The sequence below is a fragment of the Pteronotus mesoamericanus genome, unplaced genomic scaffold (genome assembly GCF_021234165.1).
Source record: "Pteronotus mesoamericanus isolate MK-2021 breed Mesoamerican mustached bat unplaced genomic scaffold, CSHL_Meso_final contig_169, whole genome shotgun sequence".
NCBI lineage: Eukaryota > Metazoa > Chordata > Mammalia > Chiroptera > Mormoopidae > Pteronotus > Pteronotus mesoamericanus.
In genome coordinates this window covers 15,392,518-15,403,609 of record NW_026555068.1, presented here as the reverse complement: position 1 = coordinate 15,403,609, position 11,092 = coordinate 15,392,518, and positions in this window count along the sequence as shown.

Below are 11,092 nucleotides of genomic sequence, written 5' to 3'. Positions count from 1 at the left end.
TTTAGATGGGTCCCTCTAGGCCCTCAATAAATAAAATCTAGGCTATTTTCATGCACAACGACTTCTTTTCTCTTGCTTACATTCAAGTCAATGCAGATGTCATGTATCCCTTCCCTCCAATACCCAACCTGGCCTCTCTTCCCAGGGGGAAGGAGGCAGCAGACAAGCATTAGGACTAGAGAGGATACCTGGATAATAAGAAGTAAAGAACACGCTGAACTGACAAGCAACATAGAGACAGACTCATAGATGGAGCGCAGGCTGACAGCTCTGGCGGGGCGGTTGTGGGGTGGAGGGATCGAGCAACAAAGAGAAAGAACCCAGGGACGTGGACTCCAGTGTGGTAATTGTTGGGGGGGAGGGGTGAAGGCGGAAGAAGGTATAGGGAGGATAAATGGTAATGGAAAAATACAATAGAAAATAAACTTTTACAAAATAAAAACGTCATGTGTGCAGCATTAGAAAAAGAAGAACAAAGGGGACTTTTAAGACATGTGATACAGGAATTAGGGTAAATGAAATACACTTTTAATATGCAGATACTCTTTAAATCCATTTTTTAAAAATATTGTTGATCCGATGGCTTAGTCCAGAAGGGGCCAAGAAGATTAGCACAATAGGCTTTATTTTAACCTTTTGACAAAGGGGGCTTTTAACAAACCCAGCACCCTGCTCAAAGGGCTCTGCCGTTCTTTCTCATGAAGAAAAGGTACAGACACAATAAGACACCTATAATTCTGAAACACATCAGAATAAAGATGCTGTGAAGTGCAAATCATCATTTCTAATGTGTCAGCACTTGGAGAAAAAAGTTTGTCAAAGATAAAAGGAGGCTTCTGCCAGATGAACATAGTACAGCCCTCTCATCTGGGGCCTCATCTTGATTATGAAGTTCTTTATCTTTTCTATCACCCTGCAAACTGCATCAGAAGTTAGAACAACAGCTGCTAGCCATGTAAAAAGGTTTTCCATTTTCGAGGAAAAAGGATTATTTTATGAATTCAATTTTCTCTAACAAAAAACACAGTTTACCTAAAAAATGGAGTAAGGTAATTTAATTAACATCTAACTATACCTTGGCCACTAATGGATCCAGTGTTCCTTAACCAGGGTTAAATTCAGAAAACACTGCTGCCAGATTAAACCTCCCTAAAGGAGCAGTAAGAAAATATATGTATCTAATCCATTTATATCAGGAGAAATGACCTAGGGCAGTAATGTTATTTTCTATTAAGGTAATCTGGAAAGTGGATGGAAACCAGTTAGACAGTAATTTAATATAAGCACAACACAGAACTCAGAAAGGAACAAATTTATTCCCTAACTGAAGAATAGTTCAATGGTATCTTGTATTTGATCTGAGAAAATGATTTGCAAAGCTTGGAATATAGTTATTTTATGAATGTTACTACTTCAAAGGTCATTGAGAAGTACTTTCCAAAACCAATGTAAAGGACATACTTCCTCTTTAGGGATTATGAAATTTGTTAGAAAGCCATCCCTTTACCTTTCATTTTCATGTTAAAAAAAAAGGCAAATAAGGTTAGCAAACTTTGCTAAGAATCAAATACCTGTACAACATAATAAGTAAACATTAGATCCCAGGGTGGAAGGTCCCCAAACTGACTTTTTACATATTTACATTATATACTTATATTTAAGTGTTGTCTTATCAGAAAACAGGTATCATCCTCTTAAATTTGATGTTTCAAAAACAACACAGACACCCATTTATAAAAAGGTCTGTGCGCCTGTGTGTGTGTGTGTGTGTGTGTGTGTGTGTGTGTGTGATGGTCAGAGACCCTTCCAGATCTCTTTATGCCATAGGTAGGGTTCTAAGCTAGAGCCTACTCCTTCTCTGTGCCCCTGGCCTGTTTTCTCCATTGACAGCTCAACATGGGGGACAAAGGACTAGCAAGCAGTCACAGCATCATGGGCTGGGGAGTAAAATTGGCTAAAACTGGTTAAATTCTAGTTTCAAAGAGTATCATAACACTTCAGAAATTCACATTTGACCCCCAAGCTCCAAATACTCCCATATTGAGACCTTATCATGAGGCAGGCGTAATGTTCTTTCAAACATTTACATACATGTGGTCTCCATTTGAAGACAAAATATTGTCAAGTAGACTTTTAATAATGGCTTTTTAAAAGAAAAAAAAGGTCAATATCCACTTGTAAGCGATAGATGTTGTCTTAATAACTACATTGCGTCTACCATAGCGACCACATGTCTTCTTCCCCTTCAAATCCAGAGGACAAAGATTCTTCTGCATCACTTGCCTTCTTCACCAGTGTAACCTCTGGCAAAGTTTCATCCTGCTCTTGATAGACTTTGCTCCTGATCTTGATATTTTTAGCATATGAACAGCACCAGGATTTTTCTCAAATGTCCTATGGTTAAACTCATGGTTTCACTTTTTCCTTCATTCATTTGTGTATCTCCAGAAATTAAACAACTTCCACTGAAATCAGCTGCACACTTTTGATGGAAAAGTTCTTAGCATTTGCTTGGCTGTTCAGAAGGATGCATACATTCGCAACACCAAGGTCTTCCATTTTTCCAAAAACATCAAATTATATATTCTAACAGCACGTGGAGATTTCTACTTCCAATGTATTAAATTATTCAATTCAATAAGCATAAATGCCTTCTTATCATATATGATTCAAATAATGCAAATATCACTTACATTCCATTCTAGGAATGTCACATTTATAGTCACATATGTTACCACAATTTGTTATCTGTATCAGTGAGACTGCAACTATTGCAGTGGCCACTATGCATGAATAGTAACTTAAAGGCGTTTTAGGTCTACATTATAAATAATGCTGCACTGATATTTAATAAAATACTTTAGGAAAATACCACCATAGACTGTCAAACACTTTGAAAACATACCTTAGGGTTTCCCTTTCTTCCTCTTCATGGTGAAAAAACCGAAGCTGTTTTGGAGTTTGTATTACCTATACCGCTTATTCACTACTTAAACTGATTTGATTGTTATTTATTATTGGAAAATTTGTTCCAGGTTTCTTAGCAACACTGCAGATCCCTGGAAGGCAAGTGTATATTTCCATCTGTATTTACCTTCACCCGCAACTCCCACTATACCTGGCAGCACAGATTAGGAAGAATAACACTCTATTCAAGAAATGGTCTTTCAGGGATTACATAGACCCTGAGATTTATGAAGATTGGGGGATGTAGCAATGGATAAAAGCTCTTTTTCCTGAGGAGCTCTTCATTTGGCTTAAGGGCTGTCAGACTCACAATGTAAAAGAGTCATACCAGGGATCTTGTTAAAAATGAAGGTTCCTGTCCTCATTTTCACAGAATTGTCCGGTTGTCAACTCGGGAAAGCACCACAGAAAATAATCACATGTAATGTGATAATCAGGGCCTCAAACATAATGCAAAGTTCAATTTAGTTGGGAAAAAGCTATTTTTTTTTCAGATGATAACTAGATTATTTTATTCTTCTCAGTTCTCTGTACTAATATTGAAGGTCCATTACCTTCTATACATTGATGTAATAAGAAGAAAAGGAAGAATACAAACACACACAGCAATAGAAAATTGGCAGAAAGGAGGGTTCTCCTTCATTATGTGCTCTTCATCAGCAAAATTACTAAATTAAATCAGACAATTCAGCCAGAAATTTTTGAAACTTATTTGTAATATGAATTGCTATCCTTTAATGTTAACAAGAAACCTTGCTCTGAGAGTTTATTGTAAGTTAGAATATTAACTAATAATTGTACACAGATATCATAATTTTTGTTTCATTTTTCTTTCACCCTTCAAATTTGCTTTGTGTGTGTGTGTAATTTTAAAATGGAGGGCTCACATAATTTAACCAGCTATACTGGTGGCTAAGCATTAAAACGGCTCCCTGCCAGTTGGTTAGGAGCTATTGCATCAAGTGCCCTGAGCAGTCTCACTCAGCTCAGCAGCTACACTGAGACTTGGGACTGTCGCTCTAATCCAACAAATCAGAGTGAGTCTTGGCAAAGGAAGGAGCCTCCAGAAGGCGCTCCAAAGCTCATAATCAACATTTATTCCAATTAGTTATTGCCTCAGCTGTCCCTGCTGCTATTCTGAATAGCTCCTCTTCACAAGTATGGTAAAATATAGATGATAGATGATAGATAGATAGATAGATAGATAGATAGATAGATTGATAGATACATGCATACATACATGGAGACATAAGACATAGAGAAATATAGGTAAATAGTTTATGTTAAAATCCTAACAATGATATGAAATAAAAAATATTTGGAAACAGTTGTCTTGAAACAGTCAGGTTTCAGGTATTATTCACTCTTTGATTGGCTTACCAAATTTATAGCCACCTCAATTATACTGGCCTATTAAAAGCTTTTTAGAATCTTCAGAGAGATTATCTGTAGAAAGGAACCAGTTTTTATGCAGAGAATATTTTCTTATAATAAAGGCAATTAAGTCCATTAAATGGGTATAAAAGATTTTAAAAAATTGTCCATAGGTCCAGTTTTGGAGCAAATGCAGTCTAGCCTGGTAATGAAAGATTAATCACTGTGAATGTTAAAGGGCCTTTAGGTTCTAGATTTCATTTTTTTTTCCTTTTTATTGTATGTATTTGGGTGACACTGCTTCCAGGATTTTAAGATATATTTGACAGGCTGATTTATACAATCACATGAACCATTATTAGAATAGAATGAAATTTCATTTATTCCATTAGATTCTAATCATTAAAATATTCTATAAAATGTAGGAAAAGGAGGGAAGCTTAAAAATTCATTAATTTAAAAAATATTCAATACCTACCCATTGCAAAGCCGAAGTCAGGATGCCAAGATGCATGAGGAACTACAACAAAGTCCCTTTTGTCATGGAGCTTATATTCTATGGGGTGTGATAACTAGTGAACAAATAGAAGCGTAAATTACTGAATGCTATAAAGAAAGACTGAAGCAAGCTAAGAAGGGCATGGTGAAGCATATATTTGCTATTTCTATTGGTAGTTAAGGAAGAGTCCATGGTTAAATTCATCTGAGGAGGAGTGTTCTAGGAGCATAATCAGCAGGCACTGGCTCCCAAAGCAGGAATGCCGTTGGCCCCTTCAAGGAATGGCAGGAAAGCCAGTCTGCCTAGAGTGCAGGGAGTAAGCGGGTCGGTGGAAGAGAAGGGGTAAGTGTTCTATAAGGTCCGAGAGCTGGGGTGAGGAGGCTGGCTTTTGTGGGGCGTTGTAAAGAATTTATTTTATTCTGAATTAGATGAGGAGTTATTAGAGAATTTTCAAGATTAGTTATTATAGTATGGTGTAATTGGGGGATCAGTAGAATGACATGCTCTGACTTATGTTTTAAAAGGACCAGCCTGGCTGCTGTAGAGAGGGCAGATGGCAGGGCATTGGTATAGAAAAGGGGGAGGTAGTTGGCTTGGTTATCTGATAGTCAGCTATGCTAGGGTATGAGTGGTCGAAGTGGTGAGAAGCTTTCAGATTCTCTATACAGACTTAAAAGATATGGAGAGAACTGAATGAAGAATGTGTCAGAGCAAGTTGGGAGAGCTGTGCAAAAATGAAAAATATCTCTGGAAAATGCAACTCTCAGACATAATCAAACAAAGCTATCTTATTTAGAATGTAATATAAGATATATGAGTTCGTATACAATTTTTGTAATAACTAGTGGGAATGCAGATTGGTGCAGCCACTGTGGAAAATGGTATGGAATTTCTTCAAAAAATTAAAAATGGAACTTCCTTATGACCCATTGATCCCCCTGCTGGGAACATACGCTAAGAATCCTGAAACACCAATTCAAAAGAACCTATGCACCCCTATTCATAACAGCGCTGTATACAATGACCAAGTGTTGGAAACAGCCTAAGTGCCCACCGCTAGATGAATAGATTTATAAACTGTGTCCGGAAGTACATGAATGGATTTAAAAACTGCAGTATGTTTACATAATGGAATACTACACAGCAGATGGAAGGAATTCCTGCCTTTTGCGACAGCACGGATGGAATTGGAGACTATAATGCTAAGTGAAATAAACCAGGCAGTGAAAGACAATACTATACAATCTCACTCATAAGAGTAATCTAATGAACAAAATACACTAAAGCGCAAAACAAAACCAGAGACATGGAAACAAGGAACAGACTGACAGCTGCCAGAGGAAAGGTGGGAGGGGGGAATGGTTGAAAAAAGGGGGAGGGATTAGTGAAAGAACTTGAATGAATGACTCATGGACATGGGCAATGGTGTGAGCATGGACTGTGGGAGCGGGGGGTGGGCTGGACAGAGAAGGGCAAAGGGGGAAAACTGGAACAACTGTAACAGAATAAATGAGGATAAAAAAATAGAGAGTAGAAGTTTTAAACTTAAAAAAGAAATATTATGCAAAAGAATCTATTAAAAATGTTATGCATCAGAAATCATAACCTAAAAAGACACCTAACGCAGAACACTGTCCTGAGTTGAATAAGTGGGTTCCTAAAAAGTGAGCCTCCACTCTTACCATTAACGTCTCCAAGGCAGGACCACATGTGTCTGTGCACAGGTGTTGTTTCAGAGGACACCCCTGTGTCATCAGGTGAGGAGACACTGCTTGCAGTTAAACATTTTTGATTTTTACCTCGACAAGGAAAAATTAGAAGAAATGACCACACAATGGAAAAACTTCAAAGAAATGAAAGATCAAACTTTTTTTCAGATAATCCTGGTTTCAAAATACTCCTCATACCATGAACTTCAATGAAATATATGTCATTTCCCTCTACTGATGCATGAATACACCCACAGCAGATTGTACATACAACACTAGGGTCAACAAATGGAGAATGGTTGCATTGTCTGCAGTTGCATTCTCTGATTGGAAACAGCCCCTTGGGAATTCATGACTGAAGACAAGTCCCACCCCTTGAGGCTGCAATTGCCTTTACCCCTTTAGACTGCAGCCTCCTTCACTCAGGATTGTCAGACAAGAGCTTGCTGGTGGATCCATTTGTTCTCCTCAGCTTTAGACCAGCACAGGTGATTAACTAGGTAAGACTCTTATACCTCCTTTGTATTTAATATCACATATAACAATATATATGCATTATTATGGGAGAGGTTTGCATGTTATGTTTCTGAAAATATAGTAATTATACTCAATGCATGAAATAAAGTTTTATAGATAAAAAATGCCTATGATTAAATGTACATAAAAAACTTGAGATGTTTAGTGTTTCTTTCTGACATTGGTTAAAATAGTATCCCTGTAAAGTTGTGTTATGCTTTCTCATGGAAATATGAATGTTTAACAAAAACTGGTGATTGGTGATATGAATGCTGTGACACATAATTGTTTGGAAAGATGATTTCTGCTAAATGGTTCAAAGTGAAAATATTTGTTCAGTTTAAAGCAGATGATACTGTTTGGGATTTGCATTTTCATTTTTGTTTCCATCTCCATTTTATTATTGAATAAGTTCAGTACAAAAATCATAAGATTCCCTATCATTGCTTTTTAAAATAATGTTTAAGTATGTGTGTAGTTATTTTGATTATAAAAATAATTTTATGGTGTTCTCTTTATCATAAACATTTTGATAAAATTTTATCAGAATTTATTAAAGAAATCATTTACCTCTTCTGACAATTAAATAAGGGACCAAATACATCTAAGCAAACCCAGAGAAGCATATTATCAAGATTATATTGCCTACTAGCATATCTTTTGAAAAATTAAGAGCTGCTTAATCAGGAATGTTATAAATGAAACGATTAGTTGCCTTGAGGTTGAGAGTTAATTTAATGAACAGACAGCATGCTTTTCCTTACAACAACCTATAACACTAATGGATAAGCTAATTTTTTTCTCCCCAAAGTAATTGCACAGTCATCCTTAATTTAAAATCTCTTGCATTTACTCAGTTGTTTCCAAACAGGGCAAAGGTCTTGAACACTTATACTGGGAAGATTCAAAATGTCAGTATGATGAAGAGCATAGGACCTTTCAGTATAAGTAATTAAAATTTACCTTGCACCTTTTTTATGTTGAATATGTTACTTATTATAGTTTGCAAAAATGGTAATATTACTACAAACTAATCTCATAAAATCCTCGTAATGATTTTATTATTTCTCTGTTGATTCAATGACTTATCTTCTGTTGAGATACCACGTAAGAATTTCTGATGCATTATTGAAGAAAAAATTAGTGATCCTCATTAATCAAACTCTGTCTAGGTTAATCAATTGAATATAGCAATTATTCTTTTAAAACTGCCAAGACTCATAAACCGGCGAAAGATTTCAGAGACATCACACAGAATGAGTGACCGTGAAACTCAGCGCCCCGATGCCCGGGTAGGAAACAGTGAGCCCATAACTCCTTTAGTGTCTTTATGCACAAGAATAAATGGTCACAAATTAAGTATTAGTCTTCATGTCCTTAACATTTTTCATTACAGTTGCCAGAGTAAGATAATTTTTTAAAATTTTATTAAACAAAACTTTCATTCTTTGAACAATTTATTCATTATCTTAAATTTAACTATCTTAAAAGCATGTTCACTTTATGTTATGTTAACAGCAGTGTTATCAGAGGTATTGCCACCTAAAAACCTTAAGAAATCTTAACTTCTGGTATCTTAAAATAAGTGTACAACCTAGCAAAAGACCTATGTCCTAAAATTTAATTATATTATCAATATATGTGAAATTGTCTGATAGCAATAGAAAATTATATGAGCTACAGATGCTTTTATATAAACAAATTTTCAGAATAAAGGAGAAGACAAAGTCCTTCCCCACAAACCTTCATAGAATTGGAAAGTATAAAAATAGCAAAGTTCTGGGAAATAATAGGAATTTGAAAAGTTCATTTTATTTTTGTTGTTTATTCGCTAGCCTAGAAATGCCTTTATTTTACCATAACTTTAAAAAATCTATGAGGAATTTTGAACACATTAGAAAATCGTAAATGTAATGAATCTCTAGGTACTGGGGACCAAGCTTTAACAATCACACATGTGGCCATTTCTGTTTCATGCATAGCCCCTTCAATTTTTCCTAGTTCCCTTGTTATTGTGAAGTAAATCCTAGAAATCATATCATTTCATCTATAGATATTTCAGTATGCCTCCCTAAAAAAATAAGCTTTCTTCCTTAATACACTATAATACCATGGATCACAGTTTTAAAAGTTAACATCCTTAATATCGCCAAATAAGCGACAAATGTATAATGATCCTATAGTCTCCTAAATGCCTCTTGTAAACATTTATTAAAATCAGAATCTAAATAAAACAATAATAGATTTTCTAGATTATTAATATTTTTTATTTAATCTTTTTTGTATTTTTCCATTACCATTTAGTCCCCTTCTACCCGCCCCGAGCAATCACCACACTATTGTCCATGTCCATCATTTCATTTTCCTTTTTGCTCAACTTGTTCACCCCCTAACCTTCCCCCACCCCACTAACTGTCATCCTGCTCTCCACCTATGAGTCTGAATTCTTTTTCTCCTTTTTTGACCTTTCATTTTATTGGGGGGAAAAAAAACCCTGGATTTTTGTCTTGTAGAATTTCCCCACCCGGATCATGCCGACTGTAGTCCCATGGTGTAGTTGAAGATATTTGTCTGCTTTTTCTACTTTTTATAAGTTGGTATTTGGGTCTAAAGAATTGCTCGCGTTCAGGTTGTTTCTTGGCCAGGAACTTCGGGGCTGGCCTGTGTCCTTCCATCAGGAGCCACTTAGCTTGTGGCTGTGTTCCTTTTTGTGATGTCAGCAGTCGCTGGTGCTCAATGTCATATATTTTTTAGAACTGTAAAAACACAGAATCGATTTTGAAAAATAGTGGACACACTGAACATTCTTGTGGAAAAACAACCCAAAATGAAATATAAATATTACCTCTGGGTTCCTTGGCTAGCAAAATTGCCAAAACAGGGTTTTGTTTTGTTTTTTTTCATACACATGTTGTAGTTTCTAAAACTGGAAATTATGCACTGTATATAGTGAAAGTTAAAGGTCTCAGGTTTCTCAGAAAATGCACACTCGGTTCATTCTTCTCTTCCTCTGTCTCTGTTTTTATGCTACTCTGTCCTATTACTTGGGCTCTTCACTGGATACTTAGCCAAGTTATCCAGCTGCCATTTCATGCACTAGGTTTATATTGTTAGCCTGATTATTCTAACAAGTACTTCCTAATGCTTGTTAACATGGTTATGGCAATCATGTTTCCAGGAGTCAAAAATAGGGCACATAACTTGAAAAATAATATTTGCCCCATTTCTAGCAATCTGAGAAATATGGCTCACAAGGTAAAATGTCAGCATTTCTATACAAATTCTATTATTTACAGAATGAAATGGACAGAATATTTTTAAAAATCATCCTCAGACAAGAACTTAGGTATTAAAGTATAAGATAGGATCTGCTTAGTGGCAGATGGGAATCTGAGCTCAAGAACTAGTCAAAAACCTGATTATTGGAATGAAAATATGAGAAGCCAGGCCTAGAGCAGGCTCACTATTGGTGGATGGAGGAGCATATTGGATTATATAAGAACTGCTTGATGCTGCCACACCTATAATAATTGTAAGTGGGACAAAGGTGTGTCTTCAGAGGGCTTCATGTAACTTTATAAAAGAGTGGGTGAAAGCAGAGACGGAAGCTGAAAAGTCTGTGGAATCAAAAATAAATGGACATATATTGGTTAGGAAGCAAAAAATAAGATACAACTTAAATTGGGGAACTATCCATGATGATTTCATGAGTATTACATGTGAAATGAGTACTCTATTTGGAGTAGTTGTTAAATGATTTTATACTGTAAAATAGGCAATTCTATAAAAATAAATGTCCTGATCAGTGGATGCTTATAAAGGTATACATGCATACAATGTGAAAACAAATTTAATAAAAAGAAACTTCATTTTGGATGCTGCTTATGGATGCTATTCATTGTTTTACGCCAAAATAAGGTTACTTTAAATAACATAGAATTCTTCAACTACCTAGAGATTTCAAAAAACATAAATTAAAAGGAATCTCTGTTAGGAATAAAAATAATCTTGTATGGGAATAATAGGG